The following is a 16,673-nucleotide window of genomic DNA, read 5'->3' as shown; positions in this document are numbered from 1 at the left end:
GAAAATTAGAAAATTTCCGGGTTCTCACACTCATTCTTTCGGGGCGTCACAAACTCTCCTCCTTAAAAGAATGTCGTCCTCGACATTCCATCTTATACCAATCAAGTCGAGACATCCCGCAAGAATCACTAATATTTCAGACCAAACCCACTGTCCGGCATCCTAAATTTCAAGCCTAGGATACACTACAAGAATCTGAAGCCTAAGCTCTGATACCAACTGTGACGGCCCCACCTCCCCCTAAGGCGAACCAAAGGGTTCGGCGGGCCGCCTGCCCAGCTCTCGCCGGGACTCAGTCGTTCACTACAGTCCTCAAATGAATTACAATATAAATCTCAAATATTACAACATGTTCTTCAATAATTACATGTCATAAGCGAAGCGGAAACTAAATTTTCAACTATACATCAAATGATTCCAAATCCAAACTGTACAAGATATATGCCATCCAGCCGCATGAATAAGTACTACTCGCCATTCCTTCGCCTTGAGCCCTGTGGAGGGGAATAAAATCGTTTTGGGGTGAGCTAGAAGCTCAGCGAGTAACCAGTAAAAGCAGTCATCAAATATATTTCACAATAATGCATTTCAATGATGTCATGATTCCAAGATCAAATGTACATTTATTGCTCTCGTGAGCCAGTGAAATCATTGCACTTGAACACCCAACGCTCAAATAGATCATTTCACATTAACAGTGAGAGGGAGCCCCTTTTTGAACTCCAGATAACATGAACATGAACCATAAACAGGGTGGAGACGTTGGTGTCCAACACAAGACTTTCCCAGAACTCATTGAAGCCAAAATCATATCTTGAATTCACATTCAAGCACGCATGAGATGCCGTCGAGTAAATAATGCAAGAAACATTTCAATAATAACTTTGGAAACAGTTTAGGGTCACTCACCTCCATGGCTCAGAAACCATCCATCAAATATCATCGCCTTACTCAAATCCAAGCCTTAGATCACAAACGCAAAGCAATCAAGCCCTTTAAAAGTTCGGACAGCACTTCCCCTAAATTTACTTACTTTTCCAGCCGTCATGGCTTCATTATATTTCTCATTCAAACCCAAAGGTACACACACAACAACAAGTTCATTCAATAGCCATTCAGCAAGCTCCCAGAAGTACAAATACAAGTCAAGCTAGGGAAATGTCCGGAAATGAAAGTTAAGCTCAAACCCAGAAAAATAGTTTTTGACATTATTTTACGGTAATTGCACCAAAGGCACTACGATTATCGGATAAAGGTCCAAGACCCACCGTTTCGAAGCTAAGATATCGGGCTACAATGTTGTAGAAGGCAACTCTGTCCAGTATCGAGTGTAACCAGGTCAAAATTGCAAGATACTACACCAGAACCGCAAAAACAGGTTCACCAATCGCATTGTGGTGCAAACATCATGAATCAACCTAGATAAGTCCAAATTCAGAAATTCCAAAGCCATCCGAAAGATAAGAAACAGGGCTACATTTCATCAGAAGACCTCAACAACCAATTCGGAAGCATTCCCAACCAAAATAACCAATTACAGACGCAATTCTCACATTCGGGTAAAATCGGGGCTGCAAGGGTAATTCCGTCTTTTCACAAGATACGCTGCTCGGATTGACCTGAAAATTAGAAAATTTCCGGGTTCTCACACTCATTCTTTCGGGGCGTCACAAACTCCCCTCCTTAAAAGAATGTCGTTCTCGACATTCCATCTTTTACCAATCAAGTCGAGACATCCCGCAAGAATCACTAATATTTCAGACCAAACCCACTGTCCGGCATCCTAAACTTCAAGCCTAGGATACACTACAAGAATCTGAAGCCTAAGCTCTGATACCAACTGTGACGGCCCCACCTCTCCCTAAGGCGAACCAAAGGGTTCGGCGGGCCGCCTGCCCAACTCTCGCCGGGACTCAGTCGTTCACTACAGTCCTCAAATGAATTACAATATAAATCTCAAATATTACAACATGTTCTTCAATAATTACATGTCATAAGCGAAGCGGAAACTAAATTTTCAACTATACATCAAATGATTCCAAATCCAAGCTGTACAAGATATATGCCATCCAGCCACATGAATAAGTACTACTCGCCATTCCTTCGCCTTGAGCCCTGTGGAGGGGAATAAAATCGTTTTGGGGTGAGCTAGAAGCTCAGCGAGTAACCAGTAAAAGCAGTCATCAAATATATTTCACAATAATGCATTTCAATGATGTCATGATTCCAAGATCAAATGTACATTTATTGCTCTCGTGAGCCAGTGAAATCATTGCACTTGAACACCCAACGCTCAAATAGATCATTTCACATTAACAGTGAGAGGGAGCCCCTTTTTGAGCTCCAGATAACATGAACATGAACCATAAACAGGGTGGAGACGTTGGTGTCCAACACAAGACTTTCCCAGAACTCATTGAAGCCAAAATCATATCTTGAATTCACATTCAAGCACGCATGAGATGCCGTCGAGTAAATAATGCAAGAAACATTTCAATAATAACTTTGGAAACAGTTTAGGGTCACTCACCTCCATGGCTCAGAAACCATCCATCAAATATCATCGCCTTACTCAAATCCAAGCCTTAGATCACAAACGCAAAGCAATCAAGCCCTTTAAAAGTTCGGACAGCACTTCCCCTAAATTTACTTACTTTTCCAGCCGTCATGGCTTCATTATATTTCTCATTCAAACCCAAAGGTACACACACAACAACAAGTTCATTCAATAGCCATTCAGCAAGCTCCCAGAAGTACAAATACAAGTCAAGCTAGGGAAATGTCCGGAAATGAAAGTTAAGCTCAAACCCAGAAAAATAGTTTTTGACATTATTTTACGGTAATTGCACCAAAGGCACTACGATTATCGGATAAAGGTCCAAGACCCACCGTTTCGAAGCTAAGAGATCGGGCTACAATGTTGTAGAAGGCAACTCTGTCCAGTATCAAGTGTAACCAGGTCAAAATTGCAAGATACTACACCAGAACCACAAAAACAGGTTCACCAATCGCATTGTGGTGCAAACATCATGAATCAACCTAGCTAAGTCCAAATTCAGAAATTCCAAAGCCATCCGAAAGATAAGAAACAGAGCTACATTTCATCAGAAGACCTCAACAACCAATTCGGAAGCATTCCCAACCAAAATAACCAATTACAGACGCAATTCTCACATTCGGGTAAAATCGGGGCTGCAAGGGTAATTCCGTCTTTTCACAAGATACGCTGCTCGGATTGACCTGAAAATTAGAAAATTTCCGGGTTCTCACACTCATTCTTTCGGGGCGTCACAAACTCCCCTCCTTAAAAGAATGTCGTCCTCGACATTCCATCTTATACCAATCAAGTCGAGACATCCCGCAAGAATCACTAATATTTCAGACCAAACCCACTGTCCGGCATCCTAAACTTCAAGCCTAGGATACACTACAAGAATCTGAAGCCTAAGCTCTGATACCAACTGTGACGGCCCCACCTCTCCCTAAGGAGAACCAAAGGGTTCGGCGGGCCGCCTGCCCAGCTCTCGCCGGGACTCAGTCGTTCACTACAGTTCTCAAATGAATTACAATATAAATCTCAAATATTACAACATGTTCTTCAATAATTACATGTCATAAGCGAAGCGGAAACTAAATTTTCAACTATACATCAAATGATTCCAAATCCAAACTGTACAAGATATATGCCATCCAGCCACATGAATAAGTACTACTCGCCATTCCTTCGCCTTGAGCCCTGTGGAGGGGAATAAAATCGTTTTGGGGTGAGCTAGAAGCTCAGCGAGTAACCAGTAAAAGCAGTCATCAAATATATTTCACAACAATGCATTTCAATGATGTCATGATTCCAAGATCAAATGTACGTTTATTGCTCTCGTGAGCCAGTGAAATCATTGCACTTGAACACCCAACGCTCAAATAGATCATTTCACATTAACAGTGAGAGGGAGCCCCTTTTTGAGCTCCAGATAACATGAACATGAACCATAAACAGGGTGGAGACGTTGGTGTCCAGCACAAGATTTTCCCAGAACTCATTGAAGCCAAAATCATATCATGAATTCACATGCAAGCACGCATGAGATGCCGTCGAGTAAATAATGCCAGAGACATTTCAATAATAACTTTGGAAACAGTTTAGCGTCACTCACCTCCATGGCTCAGAAACCATCCATCAAATATCATCGCCTTACTCAAATCCAAGCCTTAGATCACAAACGCAAAGCAATCAAGCCCTTTAAAAGTTCGGACAGCACTTCCCCTAAATTTACTTACTTTTCCAGCCGTCATGGCTTCATTATATTTCTCATTCAAACCCAAAGGTACACACACAACAACAAGTTCATTCAATAGCCATTCAGCAAGCTCCCAGAAGTACAAATACAAGTCAAGCTAGGGAAATGTCCGGAAATGAAAGTTAAGCTCAAACCCAGAAAAACAATTTTTGACATCATTTTACGGTAATGGCACCAAAGGCACTACGATTATCGGATGAAGGTCCAAGACCCACCGTTTCGAAGCTAAGAGATCGGGCTACAATGTTGTAGAAGGCAACTCTGTCCAGTATCGAGTGTAACCAGGTCAAAAATGCAAGATACTACACCAGAACCGCAAAAACAGGTTCACCAATCGCATTGTGGTGCGAACATCATGAATCAACCTAGCTAAGTCCAAATTCAGAAATTCCAAAGCCATCCGAAAGATAAGAAACAGGGCTACATTTCATCAGAAGACCTCAACAACCAATTCGGAAGCATTCCCAACCAAAATAACCAATTACAGACGCAATTCTCACATTCTGGTAAAACCAGGGCAGCAAGGGTAATTCCGTCTTTTCACAAGATACGCTGCTCGGATTGACCTGAAAATTAGAAAATTTCCGGGTTCTCACACTCATTCTTTCGGGGCGTCACAAACTCCCCTCCTTAAAAGAATATCGTCCTCGACATTCCATCTTATACCAATCAAGTCGAGACATCCCGCAAGAATCACTAATATTTCAGACCAAACCCACTGTCCGGCATCCTAAACTTCAAGCCTAGGATACACTACAAGAATCTGAAGCCTAAGCTCTGATACCAACTGTGACGGCCCCACCTCTCCCTAAGGCGAACCAAAGGGTTCGGCGGGCCGCCTGCCCATCTCTCGCCGGGACTCAGTCGTTCACTACAGTCCTCAAATGAATTACAATATAAATCTCAAATATTACAACATGTTCTTCAATAATTACATGTCATAAGCGAAGCGGAAACTAAATTTTCAACTATACATCAAATGATTCCAAATCCAAACTGTACAAGATATATGCCATCCAGCCACATGAATAAGTACTACTCGCCATTCCTTCGCCTTGAGCCCTGTTGAGGGGAATAAAATCGTTTTGGGGTGAGCTAGAAGCTCAGCGAGTAACCAGTAAAAGCAGTCATCAAATATATTTCACAACAATGCATTTCAATGATGTCATGATTCCAAGATCAAATGTACGTTTATTGCTCTCGTGAGCCAGTGAAATCATTGCACTTGAACACCCAACGCTCAAATAGATCATTTCACATTAACAGTGAGAGGGAGCCCCTTTTTGAGCTCCAGATAACATGAACATGAACCATAAACAGGGTGGAGACGTTGGTGTCCAGCACAAGATTTTCCCAGAACTCATTGAAGCCAAAATCATATCATGAATTCACATGCAAGCACGCATGAGATGCCGTCGAGTAAATAATGCCAGAGACATTTCAATAATAACTTTGGAAACAGTTTAGCGTCACTCACCTCCATGGCTCAGAAACCATCCATCAAATATCATCGCCTTACTCAAATCCAAGCCTTAGATCACAAACGCAAAGCAATCAAGCCCTTTAAAAGTTCGGACAGCACTTCCCCTAAATTTACTTACTTTTCCAGCCGTCATGGTTTCATTATATTTCTCATTCAAACCCAAAGGTACACACACAACAACAAGTTCATTCAATAGCCATTCAGCAAGCTCCCAGAAGTACAAATACAAGTCAAGCTAGGGAAATATCCGGAAATGAAAGTTAAGCTCAAACCCAGAAAAACAGTTTTTGACATCATTTTACGGTAATGGCACCAAAGGCACTACGATTATCGGATGAAGGTCCAAGCTCCCAGAAGTACAAATACAAGTCAAGCTAGGGAAATGTCCGGAAATGAAAGTTAAGCTCAAACCCAGAAAAACAGTTTTTGATATTATTTTACGGTAATTGCACCAAAGGCACTACGATTATCGGATAAAGGTTCAAGACCCACCGTTTCGAAGCTAAGAGATCGGGCTACAATGTTGTAGAAGGCAACTCTGTCCAGTATCGAGTGTAACCAGGTCAAAATTGCAAGATACTACACCAGAACCGCAAAAACAGGTTCACCAATCGCATTGTGGTGCAAACATCATGAATCAACCTAGCTAAGTCCAAATTCAGAAATTCCAAAGCCATCCGAAAGATAAGAAACAGGGCTACATTTCATCAGAAGACCTCAACAACCAATTCGGAAGCATTCCCAACCAAAATAACCAATTACAGACGCAATTCTAACATTCGGGTAAAATCGGGGCTGCAAGGGTAATTCCGTCTTTTCACAAGATACGCTGCTCGGATTGACCTGAAAATTAGAAAATTTCCGGGTTCTCACACTCATTCTTTCGGGGCGTCACAAACTCTCCTCCTTAAAAGAATGTCGTCCTCGACATTCCATCTTATACCAATCAAGTCGAGACATCCCGCAAGAATCACTAATATTTCAGACCAAACCCACTGTCCGGCATCCTAAATTTCAAGCCTAGGATACACTACAAGAATCTGAAGCCTAAGCTCTGATACCAACTGTGACGGCCCCACCTCCCCCTAAGGCGAACCAAAGGGTTCGGCGGGCCGCCTGCCCAGCTCTCGCCGGGACTCAGTCGTTCACTACAGTCCTCAAATGAATTACAATATAAATCTCAAATATTACAACATGTTCTTCAATAATTACATGTCATAAGCGAAGCGGAAACTAAATTTTCAACTATACATCAAATGATTCCAAATCCAAACTGTACAAGATATATGCCATCCAGCCGCATGAATAAGTACTACTCGCCATTCCTTCGCCTTGAGCCCTGTGGAGGGGAATAAAATCGTTTTGGGGTGAGCTAGAAGCTCAGCGAGTAACCAGTAAAAGCAGTCATCAAATATATTTCACAATAATGCATTTCAATGATGTCATGATTCCAAGATCAAATGTACATTTATTGCTCTCGTGAGCCAGTGAAATCATTGCACTTGAACACCCAACGCTCAAATAGATCATTTCACATTAACAGTGAGAGGGAGCCCCTTTTTGAACTCCAGATAACATGAACATGAACCATAAACAGGGTGGAGACGTTGGTGTCCAACACAAGACTTTCCCAGAACTCATTGAAGCCAAAATCATATCTTGAATTCACATTCAAGCACGCATGAGATGCCGTCGAGTAAATAATGCAAGAAACATTTCAATAATAACTTTGGAAACAGTTTAGGGTCACTCACCTCCATGGCTCAGAAACCATCCATCAAATATCATCGCCTTACTCAAATCCAAGCCTTAGATCACAAACGCAAAGCAATCAAGCCCTTTAAAAGTTCGGACAGCACTTCCCCTAAATTTACTTACTTTTCCAGCCGTCATGGCTTCATTATATTTCTCATTCAAACCCAAAGGTACACACACAACAACAAGTTCATTCAATAGCCATTCAGCAAGCTCCCAGAAGTACAAATACAAGTCAAGCTAGGGAAATGTCCGGAAATGAAAGTTAAGCTCAAACCCAGAAAAATAGTTTTTGACATTATTTTACGGTAATTGCACCAAAGGCACTACGATTATCGGATAAAGGTCCAAGACCCACCGTTTCGAAGCTAAGAGATCGGGCTACAATGTTGTAGAAGGCAACTCTGTCCAGTATCGAGTGTAACCAGGTCAAAATTGCAAGATACTACACCAGAACCGCAAAAACAGGTTCACCAATCGCATTGTGGTGCAAACATCATGAATCAACCTAGCTAAGTCCAAATTCAGAAATTCCAAAGCCATCCGAAAGATAAGAAACAGGGCTACATTTCATCAGAAGACCTCAACAACCAATTCGGAAGCATTCCCAACCAAAATAACCAATTACAGACGCAATTCTCACATTCGGGTAAAATCGGGGCTGCAAGGGTAATTCCGTCTTTTCACAAGATACGCTGCTCGGATTGACCTGAAAATTAGAAAATTTCCGGGTTCTCACACTCATTCTTTCGGGGCGTCACAAACTCCCCTCCTTAAAAGAATGTCGTCCTCGACATTCCATCTTTTACCAATCAAGTCGAGACATCCCGCAAGAATCACTAATATTTCAGACCAAACCCACTGTCCGGCATCCTAAACTTCAAGCCTAGGATACACTACAAGAATCTGAAGCCTAAGCTCTGATACCAACTGTGACGGCCCCACCTCTCCCTAAGGCGAACCAAAGGGTTCGGCGGGCCGCCTGCCCATCTCTCGCCGGGACTCAGTCGTTCACTACAGTCCTCAAATGAATTACAATATAAATCTCAAATATTACAACATGTTCTTCAATAATTACATGTCATAAGCGAAGCGGAAACTAAATTTTCAACTATACATCAAATGATTCCAAATCCAAACTGTACAAGATATATGCCATCCAGCCACATGAATAAGTACTACTCGCCATTCCTTCGCCTTGAGCCCTGTTGAGGGGAATAAAATCGTTTTGGGGTGAGCTAGAAGCTCAGCGAGTAACCAGTAAAAGCAGTCATCAAATATATTTCACAACAATGCATTTCAATGATGTCATGATTCCAAGATCAAATGTACGTTCATTGCTCTCGTGAGCCAGTGAAATCATTGCACTTGAACACCCAACGCTCAAATAGATCATTTCACATTAACAGTGAGAGGGAGCCCCTTTTTGAGCTCCAGATAACATGAACATGAACCATAAACAGGGTGGAGACGTTGGTGTCCAACACAAGACTTTCCCAGAACTCATTGAAGCCAAAATCATATCTTGAATTCACATTCAAGCACGCATGAGATGCCGTCGAGTAAATAATGCAAGAAACATTTCAATAATAACTTTGGAAACAGTTTAGGGTCACTCACCTCCATGGCTCAGAAACCATCCATCAAATATCATCGCCTTACTCAAATCCAAGCCTTAGATCACAAACGCAAAGCAATCAAGCCCTTTAAAAGTTCGGACAGCACTTCCCCTAAATTTACTTACTTTTCCAGCCGTCATGGCTTCATTATATTTCTCATTCAAACCCAAAGGTACACACACAACAACAAGTTCATTCAATAGCCATTCAGCAAGCTCCCAGAAGTACAAATACAAGTCAAGCTAGGGAAATGTCCGGAAATGAAAGTTAAGCTCAAACCCAGAAAAATAGTTTTTGACATTATTTTACGGTAATTGCACCAAAGGCACTACGATTATCGGATAAAGGTCCAAGACCCACCGTTTCGAAGCTAAGAGATCGGGCTACAATGTTGTAGAAGGCAACTCTGTCCAGTATCAAGTGTAACCAGGTCAAAATTGCAAGATACTACACCAGAACCACAAAAACAGGTTCACCAATCGCATTGTGGTGCAAACATCATGAATCAACCTAGCTAAGTCCAAATTCAGAAATTCCAAAGCCATCCGAAAGATAAGAAACAGAGCTACATTTCATCAGAAGACCTCAACAACCAATTCGGAAGCATTCCCAACCAAAATAACCAATTACAGACGCAATTCTCACATTCGGGTAAAATCGGGGCTGCAAGGGTAATTCCGTCTTTTCACAAGATACGCTGCTCGGATTGACCTGAAAATTAGAAAATTTCCGGGTTCTCACACTCATTCTTTCGGGGCGTCACAAACTCCCCTCCTTAAAAGAATGTCGTCCTCGACATTCCATCTTATACCAATCAAGTCGAGACATCCCGCAAGAATCACTAATATTTCAGACCAAACCCACTGTCCGGCATCCTAAACTTCAAGCCTAGGATACACTACAAGAATCTGAAGCCTAAGCTCTGATACCAACTGTGACGGCCCCACCTCTCCCTAAGGAGAACCAAAGGGTTCGGCGGGCCGCCTGCCCATCTCTCGCCGGGACTCAGTCGTTCACTACAGTCCTCAAATGAATTACAATATAAATCTCAAATATTACAACATGTTCTTCAATAATTACATGTCATAAGCGAAGCGGAAACTAAATTTTCAACTATACATCAAATGATTCCAAATCCAAACTGTACAAGATATATGCCATCCAGCCACATGAATAAGTACTACTCGCCATTCCTTCGCCTTGAGCCCTGTGGAGGGGAATAAAATCGTTTTGGGGTGAGCTAGAAGCTCAGCGAGTAACCAGTAAAAGCAGTCATCAAATATATTTCACAACAATGCATTTCAATGATGTCATGATTCCAAGATCAAATGTACGTTTATTGCTCTCGTGAGCCAGTGAAATCATTGCACTTGAACACCCAACGCTCAAATAGATCATTTCACATTAACAGTGAGAGGGAGCCCCTTTTTGAGCTCCAGATAACATGAACATGAACCATAAACAGGGTGGAGACGTTGGTGTCCAGCACAAGATTTTCCCAGAACTCATTGAAGCCAAAATCATATCATGAATTCACATGCAAGCACGCATGAGATGCCGTCGAGTAAATAATGCCAGAGACATTTCAATAATAACTTTGGAAACAGTTTAGCGTCACTCACCTCCATGGCTCAGAAACCATCCATCAAATATCATCGCCTTACTCAAATCCAAGCCTTAGATCACAAACGCAAAGCAATCAAGCCCTTTAAAAGTTCGGACAGCACTTCCCCTAAATTTACTTACTTTTCCAGCCGTCATGGCTTCATTATATTTCTCATTCAAACCCAAAGGTACACACACAACAACAAGTTCATTCAATAGCCATTCAGCAAGCTCCCAGAAGTACAAATACAAGTCAAGCTAGGGAAATGTCCGGAAATGAAAGTTAAGCTCAAACCCAGAAAAACAGTTTTTGACATCATTTTACGGTAATGGCACCAAAGGCACTACGATTATCGGATGAAGGTCCAAGCTCCCAGAAGTACAAATACAAGTCAAGCTAGGGAAATGTCCGGAAATGAAAGTTAAGCTCAAACCCAGAAAAACAGTTTTTGATATTATTTTACGGTAATTGCACCAAAGGCACTACGATTATCGGATAAAGGTTCAAGACCCACCGTTTCGAAGCTAAGAGATCGGGCTACAATGTTGTAGAAGGCAACTCTGTCCAGTATCGAGTGTAACCAGGTCAAAATTGCAAGATACTACACCAGAACCGCAAAAACAGGTTCACCAATCGCATTGTGGTGCAAACATCATGAATCAACCTAGCTAAGTCCAAATTCAGAAATTCCAAAGCCATCCGAAAGATAAGAAACAGGGCTACATTTCATCAGAAGACCTCAACAACCAATTCGGAAGCATTCCCAACCAAAATAACCAATTACAGACGCAATTCTAACATTCGGGTAAAATCGGGGCTGCAAGGGTAATTCCGTCTTTTCACAAGATACGCTGCTCGGATTGACCTGAAAATTAGAAAATTTCCGGGTTCTCACACTCATTCTTTCGGGGCATCACAAACTCTCCTCCTTAAAAGAATGTCGTCCTCGACATTCCATCTTATACCAATCAAGTCGAGACATCCCGCAAGAATCACTAATATTTCAGACCAAACCCACTGTCCGGCATCCTAAATTTCAAGCCTAGGATACACTACAAGAATCTGAAGCCTAAGCTCTGATACCAACTGTGACGGCCCCACCTCCCCCTAAGGCGAACCAAAGGGTTCGGCGGGCCGCCTGCCCAGCTCTCGCCGGGACTCAGTCGTTCACTACAGTCCTCAAATGAATTACAATATAAATCTCAAATATTACAACATGTTCTTCAATAATTACATGTCATAAGCGAAGCGGAAACTAAATTTTCAACTATACATCAAATGATTCCAAATCCAAACTGTACAAGATATATGCCATCCAGCCGCATGAATAAGTACTACTCGCCATTCCTTCGCCTTGAGCCCTGTGGAGGGGAATAAAATCGTTTTGGGGTGAGCTAGAAGCTCAGCGAGTAACCAGTAAAAGCAGTCATCAAATATATTTCACAATAATGCATTTCAATGATGTCATGATTCCAAGATCAAATGTACGTTTATTGCTCTCGTGAGCCAGTGAAATCATTGCACTTGAACACCCAACGCTCAAATAGATCATTTCACATTAACAGTGAGAGGGAGCCCCTTTTTGAACTCCAGATAACATGAACATGAACCATAAACAGGGTGGAGACGTTGGTGTCCAACACAAGACTTTCCCAGAACTCATTGAAGCCAAAATCATATCTTGAATTCACATTCAAGCACGCATGAGATGCCGTCGAGTAAATAATGCAAGAAACATTTCAATAATAACTTTGGAAACAGTTTAGGGTCACTCACCTCCATGGCTCAGAAACCATCCATCAAATATCATCGCCTTACTCAAATCCAAGCCTTAGATCACAAACGCAAAGCAATCAAGCCCTTTAAAAGTTCGGACAGCACTTCCCCTAAATTTACTTACTTTTCCAGCCGTCATGGCTTCATTATATTTCTCATTCAAACCCAAAGGTACACACACAACAACAAGTTCATTCAATAGCCATTCAGCAAGCTCCCAGAAGTACAAATACAAGTCAAGCTAGGGAAATGTCCGGAAATGAAAGTTAAGCTCAAACCCAGAAAAATAGTTTTTGACATTATTTTACGGTAATTGCACCAAAGGCACTACGATTATCGGATAAAGGTCCAAGACCCACCGTTTCGAAGCTAAGAGATCGGGCTACAATGTTGTAGAAGGCAACTCTGTCCAGTATCGAGTGTAACCAGGTCAAAATTGCAAGATACTACACCAGAACCGCAAAAACAGGTTCACCAATCGCATTGTGGTGCAAACATCATGAATCAACCTAGCTAAGTCCAAATTCAGAAATTCCAAAGCCATCCGAAAGATAAGAAACAGGGCTACATTTCATCAGAAGACCTCAACAACCAATTCGGAAGCATTCCCAACCAAAATAACCAATTACAGACGCAATTCTCACATTCGGGTAAAATCGGGGCTGCAAGGGTAATTCCGTCTTTTCACAAGATACGCTGCTCGGATTGACCTGAAAATTAGAAAATTTCCGGGTTCTCACACTCATTCTTTCGGGGCGTCACAAACTCCCCTCCTTAAAAGAATGTCGTCCTCGACATTCCATCTTTTACCAATCAAGTCGAGACATCCCGCAAGAATCACTAATATTTCAGACCAAACCCACTGTCCGGCATCCTAAACTTCAAGCCTAGGATACACTACAAGAATCTGAAGCCTAAGCTCTGATACCAACTGTGACGGCCCCACCTCTCCCTAAGGCGAACCAAAGGGTTCGGCGGGCCGCCTGCCCATCTCTCGCCGGGACTCAGTCGTTCACTACAGTTCTCAAATGAATTACAATATAAATCTCAAATATTACAACATGTTCTTCAATAATTACATGTCATAAGCGAAGCGGAAACTAAATTTTCAACTATACATCAAATGATTCCAAATCCAAACTGTACAAGATATATGCCATCCAGCCACATGAATAAGTACTACTCGCCATTCCTTCGCCTTGAGCCCTGTGGAGGGGAATAAAATCGTTTTGGGGTGAGCTAGAAGCTCAGCGAGTAACCAGTAAAAGCAGTCATCAAATATATTTCACAACAATGCATTTCAATGATGTCATGATTCCAAGATCAAATGTACGTTTATTGCTCTCGTGAGCCAGTGAAATCATTGCACTTGAACACCCAACGCTCAAATAGATCATTTCACATTAACAGTGAGAGGGAGCCCCTTTTTGAGCTCCAGATAACATGAACATGAACCATAAACAGGGTGGAGACGTTGGTGTCCAGCACAAGATTTTCCCAGAACTCATTGAAGCCAAAATCATATCATGAATTCACATGCAAGCACGCATGAGATGCCGTCGAGTAAATAATGCCAGAGACATTTCAATAATAACTTTGGAAACAGTTTAGCGTCACTCACCTCCATGGCTCAGAAACCATCCATCAAATATCATCGCCTTACTCAAATCCAAGCCTTAGATCACAAACGCAAAGCAATCAAGCCCTTTAAAAGTTCGGACAGCACTTCCCCTAAATTTACTTACTTTTCCAGCCGTCATGGCTTCATTATATTTCTCATTCAAACCCAAAGGTACACACACAACAACAAGTTCATTCAATAGCCATTCAGCAAGCTCCCAGAAGTACAAATACAAGTCAAGCTAGGGAAATGTCCGGAAATGAAAGTTAAGCTCAAACCCAGAAAAATAGTTTTTGACATTATTTTACGGTAATTGCACCAAAGGCACTACGATTATCGGATAAAGGTCCAAGACCCACCGTTTCGAAGCTAAGAGATCGGGCTACAATGTTGTAGAAGGCAACTCTGTCCAGTATCAAGTGTAACCAGGTCAAAATTGCAAGATACTACACCAGAACCACAAAAACAGGTTCACCAATCGCATTGTGGTGCAAACATCATGAATCAACCTAACTAAGTCCAAATTCAGAAATTCCAAAGCCATCCGAAAGATAAGAAACAGAGCTACATTTCATCAGAAGACCTCAACAACCAATTCGGAAGCATTCCCAACCAAAATAACCAATTACAGACGCAATTCTCACATTCGGGTAAAATCGGGGCTGCAAGGGTAATTCCGTCTTTTCACAAGATACGCTGCTCGGATTGACCTGAAAATTAGAAAATTTCCGGGTTCTCACACTCATTCTTTCGGGGCGTCACAAACTCCCCTCCTTAAAAGAATGTCGTCCTCGACATTCCATCTTATACCAATCAAGTCGAGACATCCCGCAAGAATCACTAATATTTCAGACCAAACCCACTGTCCGGCATCCTAAACTTCAAGCCTAGGATACACTACAAGAATCTGAAGCCTAAGCTCTGATACCAACTGTGACGGCCCCACCTCTCCCTAAGGAGAACCAAAGGGTTCGGCGGGCCGCCTGCCCATCTCTCGCCGGGACTCAGTCGTTCACTACAGTCCTCAAATGAATTACAATATAAATCTCAAATATTACAACATGTTCTTCAATAATTACATGTCATAAGCGAAGCGGAAACTAAATTTTCAACTATACATCAAATGATTCCAAATCCAAACTGTACAAGATATATGCCATCCAGCCACATGAATAAGTACTACTCGCCATTCCTTCGCCTTGAGCCCTGTGGAGGGGAATAAAATCGTTTTGGGGTGAGCTAGAAGCTCAGCGAGTAACCAGTAAAAGCAGTCATCAAATATATTTCACAACAATGCATTTCAATGATGTCATGATTCCAAGATCAAATGTACGTTTATTGCTCTCGTGAGCCAGTGAAATCATTGCACTTGAACACCCAACGCTCAAATAGATCATTTCACATTAACAGTGAGAGGGAGCCCCTTTTTGAGCTCCAGATAACATGAACATGAACCATAAACAGGGTGGAGACGTTGGTGTCCAGCACAAGATTTTCCCAGAACTCATTGAAGCCAAAATCATATCATGAATTCACATGCAAGCACGCATGAGATGCCGTCGAGTAAATAATGCCAGAGACATTTCAATAATAACTTTGGAAACAGTTTAGCGTCACTCACCTCCATGGCTCAGAAACCATCCATCAAATATCATCGCCTTACTCAAATCCAAGCCTTAGATCACAAACGCAAAGCAATCAAGCCCTTTAAAAGTTCGGACAGCACTTCCCCTAAATTTACTTACTTTTCCAGCCGTCATGGCTTCATTATATTTCTCATTCAAACCCAAAGGTACACACACAACAACAAGTTCATTCAATAGCCATTCAGCAAGCTCCCAGAAGTACAAATACAAGTCAAGCTAGGGAAATGTCCGGAAATGAAAGTTAAGTTCAAACCCAGAAAAACAGTTTTTGACATCATTTTACGGTAATGGCACCAAAGGCACTACGATTATCGGATGAAAGTCCAAGACCCACCGTTTCGAAGCTAAGAGATCGGGCTACAATGTTGTAGAAGGCAACTCTGTCCAGTATCGAGTGTAACCAGGTCAAAAATGCAAGATACTACACCAGAACCGCAAAAACAGGTTCACCAATCGCATTGTGGTGCAAACATCATGAATCAACCTAGCTAAGTCCAAATTCAGAAATTCCAAAGCCATCCGAAAGATAAGAAACAGGGCTACATTTCATCAGAAGACCTCAACAACCAATTCGGAAGCATTCCCAACCAAAATAACCAATTACAGACGCAATTCTAACATTCGGGTAAAATCGGGGCTGCAAGGGTAATTCCGTCTTTTCACAAGATACGCTGCTCGGATTGACCTGAAAATTAGAAAATTTCCGGGTTCTCACACTCATTCTTTCGGGGCGTCACAAACTCTCCTCCTTAAAAGAATGTCGTCCTCGACATTCCATCTTATACCAATCAAGTCGAGACATCCCGCAAGAATCACTAATATTTCAGACCAAACCCACTGTCCGGCATCCTAAATTTCAAGCCTAGGATACA

This window comes from Coffea arabica, chromosome 5e, assembly GCF_036785885.1.
Source record: "Coffea arabica cultivar ET-39 chromosome 5e, Coffea Arabica ET-39 HiFi, whole genome shotgun sequence".
In the NCBI taxonomy this organism is placed as follows: domain Eukaryota; kingdom Viridiplantae; phylum Streptophyta; class Magnoliopsida; order Gentianales; family Rubiaceae; genus Coffea; species Coffea arabica.
This window is presented reverse-complemented; position numbering follows the sequence as displayed.